General features: G+C 42.9%; 1 long non-coding RNA gene across 1 annotated transcript in view; it reads left to right on the top strand.

The window, feature by feature from the left end:
* Positions 1 to 5,333: 5,333 nt before the first annotated feature.
* Positions 5,334 to 8,442, top strand: part of LOC145717114 (uncharacterized) — a 15,390-nt gene continuing 12,281 nt past the window's right edge. Inside the window, exon 1 of the long non-coding RNA XR_014140147.1 lies at positions 5,334 to 5,497. This is a non-coding gene — a long non-coding RNA (uncharacterized LOC145717114). The remainder of the gene's footprint in view (positions 5,498 to 8,442) is intronic.

Genomic DNA, 8,442 nt, shown 5'->3' with positions numbered 1-8,442 from the left:
GTAGATAATATTGATAAAGGAGAACTGTTTGAAAGATGATGCAGTTGGGTCTCTGTATTCCTCTCCCACTCCATGTGCTTGGGCAAGCTGACCATCCCCTACCCTGGCAGATGTCTGGAAATTTATTCTCTGGAAAGAGTAAAGCACAGGATCGCTTCATTTGGGTAGCATCACACACAGATGAGCAGACAGGGTCCATAACAAAACCCAAGAAGATAAAGTGAAAGAATTCACAGTATTCTAAGACATTCACCACTCACCTACCCAACTCTCTATGCCAGGAACATTGGCAATCAGACCTGGACCATCCTCTGAGCAGGAGACTGAAGGAGTCTTCCTTGGAGACTTCCTTGGAGACTCAAATGACCAACTTAATAGAAAAGACCCAAATATACTGACGTCAGTGGTTCTCTAATTTAGAGCATCACACACACTCAGAGCTTCCAATCAGTTTTGGAGTCTTCCATTATTTAACGTGAATGGAAAAATCACTGACTACCAACATCCAAGGAAAATCTCTCATATAAAAAACACAGAAAATAACAACAGCACATGGGGGGCGGGAAAGACACTCAGAGGAAACACACTGTGAAGGAAGGAGAAAACTTCAAATTAATATCATTAATATCCTTAGACAGATAAGAAAATGTATTACATCCATGAAACATAAATGAGATGCTATTTAAGAAAGAAAACAAACAAAATTAAAAAAACTTTTGGAAAATAGTAACATTAGAGCAGAAATGAAAAACCCAATATAAGGTTAAAAAGCAAAATTAAGAAAAACTCCCAGAAAGTGGAACTAAAATACAAAGATAGAAAATAGAAAATAAAATATAATAAAAAGAGAGGATAAGTCACAGACATCCAACAACTAATTAATAGGAGTTGCAGAAAGAGAGAATGTAAGAAATGATGAGAGGAACTTGGCAAAGAAATCATTCCAGAATATATCCCAAAGTAAAGGACACTAATTTCCCAATAGAGAAATCCCACCAAAAGCCAGCACAATAAATGAAAACAAACTCATGCCAAGACCTATTATTGTGAAATTTCATAATAGTGAGAGCAAACAGAAGATCCCAAAATCTTTCAGAATGTAAAAATAAATAAAATAAAGAGTTGGTTTTCAGAATGGCATTGGATTTCCCCAGAATCCGAAAACCTAGAAGATAATGGATCAATGTCTTCAAAATTCTGAAATTTTCTTAGTTCCAGTCTAGAATTCCACACTCAAGCAAATTATTAATCAACTATGAAGCTGGAATATATACATTTCTGAATATGCAAAGCCCCAAATGATTTTACTCCCATACAACTTGGCTAAGAATGCTACTGGAGGATAGGCTCCATTACAATGAGAGAGTAAACCAAGAAAGAGGAATACACAAGATTCAAGAAACCAGAGATCCAACACAGGAGACAGGTGAAGGTAATCTCTGAGATGATGATGAACGGGAGATCCTAGAATACCAGATCTCTCAATTCTAGAGCACAATCAGTTTAGACTGGAGCATATATAAGAAGGTCACTACTAGCAATCATTCTAAGACAAACAAACAAAAACCCAAAACAGCTGAATTTGACAGATTATCTGATACACGTGAACATGGTCTCAGAAGATGGAAGACAATTTGAAGATAAATTAATATAAGGTACATACAAAATTAAGCAAATAAAAAATGAAATAATTATTAAATCCAAAAAAAAGCAAGAAGTTACTCAAGCAAAGAAATCTAATCAGCACACTCCATAGCTCAGCCATGAAAATAATATATGATTTTTTTTTTAAAGATTTTATTTATTCATTTGAGAGAGAGAGAGCATGAGCCGGGGGGGAGAGGGAGAGGGAGAAGCAGACTCCTCGCTGATCAGGGAACCCGACACGGGGCTGGACCCCAGGATCATGACCCGAGCCGAAGGCAGCCACTTAACAGACTGAGCCACCCAGGCACCCCAAAAATAATACATGATTAACTGAATATTGACATAACCAAAATCTATGCCTTAATTGGGATGTCAGAGAGGAAATATCTGTGTGTAGCAGATGCAGAATCCAAGAGTTAACTCCTTATCTTTTACATTAGGAAGTCAACAGATTATCTCTAAGTGTGTAAAATCAAGAAATAGCAGGGTAAGTTTGTTATCTGGACATATTGGAAAATATTAGAAGGACAGCTGAAAGGGTAAATATGGTTGCTTTTGGGGAGTGGGAATTGGGAAGGGGAAGGGATAAAAGTCAAGGATTGCTATTTTCCATAGTAAGCGTCATTTAACTTTGAAAACAATGTATATATACAACTTTGATAAAAATTAAAACCTGTAAAAAAAAACAATGATATATTTTTCCTTATTGGCCCAGCAAGTCTGTTGAAACACAAATCAATGAAGCAATTTGAGCAAAGACCTTCCATGCATGCATGTGTAGTAAATGCATTCGCTTGGCCCAAAGAGAAGTATGAGTTAGGTCAGAATTATGAGACAAGTTTATGAGACAGCTCCATGAAATGGATCAAGTTCTCACTCTCAGAGCTTATCTGGTGTGGTTCTCAACCTTAATTGCATACTAGATTCATTTGGGGAGTTTCAAAAAAACTCTTGATGCCCACAGCATCCTAGACCAATCAAGTCAGGATCTTCTTCAAAGTACCTTCAATGATTCCAATGTGTAGTGAAGGTAGAAAACATGACCCGAAGGCATGAGTTCAGGAAACTGGCTATCTGCCATTTCCCAAAGCCATCAGAGCCCAGGATAAGGTAGAGAGACACATGCTTAATGGGGAGAGAAGTTGGGTATCCTTCCCTGTACCAGGTCCAACCTGCACTTCTTACCCAATCCCACTCTCAACTGGCACAGTTATATGAATATGTCTTCTGGGTCATTGTAGGGAATGTACTCTCAACAAGGTGTGATCTGGGGCGCCTGGGTGGCTCAGCGAGTTAAGCCTCTGCCTTGGGCTCAGGTCACATCCCGAGGTCCTGGGATCAAGTCCTGCATCGGGCTCCCTGCCTGTCGCTCCCCCTGCTTGTGCTCTCGCGCACTCTCTGGCAAATGAATAAATAAAATCTTAAAAAAAAATTTTCTTTTTTAAAGATTTTATTTATTTGAGAGAGAGAGCATGAGCAGGGGGGAGAGGAAGAGGGAGAAGCAGACTCCCCACTGAGCAGGGAGACTGATACGAGGCTCAATCCCAGGACCCTGAGATCATGACCTTAGCCGAAGGCAGATGCTTAACTGACTGAGCCACGAAGGCCCCCCAAAAAAATTATTAAAAAAACAAAACAAAACAGGGTGTCATCTTCCCCTCCCTCACCCGCCAGAAGAGCTCTGACTGGTCAAAATCTAAGACACCTATGGGGAGTGGGCCTTGAAGGCAGAGACCAGGCTCTATTCTTTCCCCTTTATCCCTAGTGACCAGCAAAGTGGACCATTTTTTTTCTGTTTCCAGGCCACCGGCCGTCACAGGGTGGGCTGAGGCACACTGGCCTCCTTTGTTTCCTGAGAATTCAGTGAATGGGGAACAGGACACTGACTCGGGCTACTCGGGATGCCACAACAGAATACCATAGATTGGTCGCTTGAAAACAACAGGCACCTACCTCTAGCGTGACCTCCACTTCTGGAGGCTGGAAGTCTGAAGTCAGGGTGTCAGCAGGGTTGGGTTCTGGTGACAACTCTCTTCTTACAGAATGCTACCTTCTTGTTGTGTCCTCACATGATCTCTTCTTTGTGCACAAATAAGAGGGAGGATGGGGGGGCAGAGAGTCAGACCCAGACAGAAACCGACAAAGAGAGACGAGAGGGAGGCCTCTCTAATCCCATCAGAAGGGCCCCACCCTATGACCTCACCTAAATCTAATTACCTCCCAGAGGCCTCACCTCCAAATACCATCAAATTGGGAGTTAGGGCTTTAACATATGAATGGGGGAAGGGAGGCACAAATATTTAGTTCTTAACAGATGTGTTGGGCCTCTGGCCTGGCCCTTGCCTCCAGCACAGTCTTCCAGGGGTTACCAAGCTTTTGACTAAGTCTCAGTACCTGGAAGGGTATTTTTAAAATCCACCCAGCCATCGATCTTTGCGTGTGCTCTTCTTCAGTTCAAACACCTCAGAGAGTGAATGGGAAAATTTAACTTCTGAATACTTTACTAGAAGCACTCATTATAGATTTTATAGGGAAATGTCGAGCTGGTCCTCCACTGCCCTGATGGCCTAAAGAAGCAGCTGATGTTTTCCATTTTTCTCCCCGATCAAGTAGTATAAGCGTTTCAAATACAGAGTGGGGAATTAATGCTGAGCACTGTAGGAAACCAAGAAGAAAGACTCCTAGCTCACGAAGCAGGGGTAAACTCAAAATATGTCACATGGGCAGAGGTTTAGGCAATGATTATTTACAAGTCAATATAAGAGGATTTCAATATATTAGCAGTATGCACGGTAATCCCAGTGTGGTCCAACTAAATATTAGCCTTGCCCCAAAGCGCTTATGCGTGCAATGCAGCGTGTGCATTAATGAATTCAGGAATGCACTGAGGAATGCTAAAGGTATGGAAGCAAAGCCAAGCTGGAGCCTCCCGCCCCACACCCCTCACTTTCTCCTTTCTGTTGTGAACCTTGGAGTCCTCCACCTGGGGCAATCCAGCCACCAAGGGGTGCCGTGCCTAAAGACAGGGCCCGGCATTAGTTATAAACCTGAATCAGCCTTGCCACCAGACAGGCCCTGGCTTGGGATAATAGAGAAGGGAAAAGAAAAAAAGAGGTCCTTCGATTGGTCTGGAGACAGGGAGGGAGGGTCACCAGCAGAGTGAAGAGGAGGCTCCGTTCGAGTTGCCTCAAATTACATCTGTCCACACACGCATGCGAAATGTTGCTTAAAAAATAAATGAGGTTAATTTCTCTTTACGGGTTCCCTTTCATCTCAGGGTTTCAAAGCACTTTGCCACAAAAGATCTCCATCTTCACTCCTTTTTAAATCTAAATATAAACGGAGGGCCCTAAGGGTTAAAGTTCGGTAAAGCCCTTTGAACTGTGGAAAGGAAAAGCATTAAAGAAAAAAAATTATTTTTTATCATTAGAAGAGCCGAGTGGCCGACCAGGGTCCACACAGCCACAAACCTCCCGTTCTGAAGAAAGGCCACGCCTCCGCTCGGATGACACGCTTGCTAATTAAAATCACAATTAAAACCAGCAGGGAAGATGGAGGGCCGGACTACGACGCCCTTCCCCAGAAACAAACAGTCAGCTTGACTCACACAGGATACATCAGATTTTCTCCAGCAGGCATTTGGAGAGAAGGAGAGAAATTCGAGTCCAGGCCGCCCTCCATCTCCTGACCCAGTAAACCCCGTGTCTGGGTGGGTGACACATCCCTGACTCGCTGCCACCTCAGCGGAGTCCCAGTGCGGGACGAGCCAGCTTGGCTTCCTGTGCGTGGAAATGTTTGCATCTGCATTTTTCAGCAAAGGAAAGTCTCCAAATCTCCCCAGTTCCAGCATGTGAGTCATTAGTGGGTGTTTGTATTTGGGGTTCTGGGTTTGAGTCACCACCCTTCCTGCTGTCGGGCTCCTCCATCCAGGGGGAGCAGTCGAAAAGAGAGAAGCAGAAGTGTGGGTGATGGCAAAAGTGGGCACCCTAAAGTGGGTCGGCTGGGCCGTTGTATCAGCAGCTCCTTGTAAAGATCACTCTTCTCTCCGTAAACAAGTATCTAACATTTATAAATAACAGTAGGAAAGAGGAAGGGGGAGGAAGGAAGAGAAATAAGTCTATAAAGGATGTGATTGAGCTAAGCGGAAGTAGAGTCTAGTCAAAGTAAAAATAGGCAACTGCCTGTTTGTCAGCTAATGGAGGGATGGGGCTGCTGGTGTTGATCAAACTAGGGGTGTAGCTCTCTAGCACCAATCCTCATGGCCCTGGCAGTGTGGCCAAGGAGGGGGTGGTGTGTGTAGGTGGGGCTGCCAATATCCCCGGACAATTCTGGAATCAGAAAGACCACCCTGGCTTTGAAAGGCTATCTTCCTGATATTCCCTCACTTCAGTGCTATGCCTGGCACCATTTATTCCTGGAAAGGACCTCAAGACCACCCAGAATTCTACAACGGAAGTGTTCTACAAGGTCCCAGTGCCATGCTGGGACCAGGTGCCAAAAACCACCAGCTTGAAAACAAGTGATCTGACCGTCTGGGCTGCCCTAACAGCTGGTTTTTACTTCACTGACACTGACCATGGAAGATGGTTGGAAAAAATAAAGGTGATCATAAAAATATAAACACAAAACAAACCAAAAAAAAAAAAAAAAAATCAGGTTTTGAGCTCCTGGACAGCTCAGCCAGATCTGACCCAGGGAAGGCATCTGACCACAGGCCTTCCAGTTTCCCTTTCAGAAAGCAGAGAGACTGCAAGTGAAAAGAGGTTCAACTTTTCAACTGGTGTGAGTGTGGAACTCAAAACTGGACCTGTTGTATGCAGTTGGGGGCTGGATACTATGTTTTATCTCAAGTCTATATAATTAAAAGATATCTGGAGGCCCACACACTCTTGCTGCATTAGGGACTTGATGAAGCTCAGAAAAACAGCTCCTGCCCTACCAGCCTTCCAAATGTTAGTCAACCTACACAAATCCTTGGCAGAAAAGTTGACACAATGAAAATGAACTCTGCTGTCATTCTAGACTGAGTCACAAAGGAAGGAAGAAGTACTATTTGATTCAAAACATTCTTATTTGGGGGAGATCTATTATAATGCACATCACCACCAAATGAAAAACAAAGGTTGTAAACTCAGGAGCTATTTTCCTGGGACCTTGACATTTTAAAATAAAACCCTTCATTGTTTACAGAATACTTTTCACATTAATGTCTCAGTTTCTTGTTCTTCAAGATAATTATCTGTGGGTATTACAGAACTTCCTGAACTACCCATTTTCTGTGGGCACATAACATTTGAAAGATCCCTGAGGCCTGTTTCAAAACAAAACAAAGCACAGCAAAACAAATTAAAACACACTCTTGACTGTGACATTCTGTTTAAGTCATTATTCATGACACAGCTTTAAAAATTCTCGAAAAAAAGTGAAGACCTGGGATTTGACTCCGGAGTTACTCACTTTTCTCGAATAATTCTCCTAACCTGCTCAGTCTTGTGTACCACTTCTTGGAAAAGTGACTGATGTTCTCCAATCTTACGGCAACCCATCATATAGCTTCCATATCCAAACTGAGCTTGCTGCCCAGCTGAGAATATCTTAAGTAGGCCCATAGGGATCATGTCTTTTCCGTTACCCTGATTCTTTAGCTGTAGATATCAATGTAGGTTCCATACCTGATCCAACTCAGGCCAATTAGAGTGCTGCCTTGGAATTTTGTCAAACTGCAATGTGGCAGGGGCGCCTGGGTGGCTCAGTCGTTAAGCATCTGCCTTCTGCTTGGGTCATGATCCCAGGGTCCTGGGATCGAGCCCCGCATCGGGCTCTCTGCTCAGCGGGAAGCCTGCTTGTCCCTCTCCCATTCCCCCTGCTGTGTTCCCTCTCTCGCCGTGACTCTCTCTGTCAAATGAATAAAAAAAATCTTCAAAAAAAAAAAAAAAACCAGTGTGGCAAAGAATCCCATACTCTTGATGAGAGCATGAGATGTGCAATTTTTTTCAGAGGAAAAAAAAATGAGCTCACACCTAGAGAGGTGAGACAGAAAGTGCTGGCTACATTTGAGCTTTTGGTTCCATTTGTCCCTAAGATCATTCAGCTTGTCTTCAAGCATATGATATCCCAGAATCCTTTAAAAAATTATCTCTGCTACCCTTCCCACCCCCACTCCAAGCTACTTAGGTTTCTAACCCACCAAAGAAGAGTCCTATTAAATATAGCAATCCATTTGATTGTGAAAAATAAATAAATCTTTAACTAAAGATCCAAGGAACTCCACAGAGATATTTATTTATGTTGTTAAGAATCTTTCAAGTGTCTGGACAGCACACATTGTAGGATGTGCCACACTTATAGGCTGTGAGACCAGGGGATAGCATCTCCACCCTTCTAGGAGCTAAAGGACTTGTCTGACATAATTAGCTTTGTTTCCATGGGAATTACTGTCTCTTGTTTACTGTATATTCCTGCCCTCCCCAAACCCCCCAACAGGAACTATACAAGGCAGGGATATTGGTTTTGTTCACTGATGTATCCAGCACCCAGAACAGGACTTTGTATACAGTAGGCTCTCAAGAAAGATTTACTAAGTGAATGAGCTAACCTTTGTCTATGTCCAGACCGTGTTAGGTAGGTTAGCTCTTCAAGGGTGCTAGGCTTAAAGACAGAAGGAATAATAAAATTGAAAAGAGGGAAGATAGACTCTAAGATACTTGGAACAAAAAGCAACCTTAAAGATCAAAAGAGAACTATTTTTAAATTTAACAATTTGGAGGGGAGCCTGGGGGGCGGCTCAGACGGTTG

Source organism: Leptonychotes weddellii, chromosome 1 (assembly GCF_054177405.1).
Source record: "Leptonychotes weddellii isolate Sample4059 chromosome 1, ASM5417740v2, whole genome shotgun sequence".
NCBI lineage: Eukaryota > Metazoa > Chordata > Mammalia > Carnivora > Phocidae > Leptonychotes > Leptonychotes weddellii.
The sequence above is the reverse complement of the archived record's forward strand: the minus strand, read 5'-3'. Positions and strand labels throughout refer to the sequence as shown.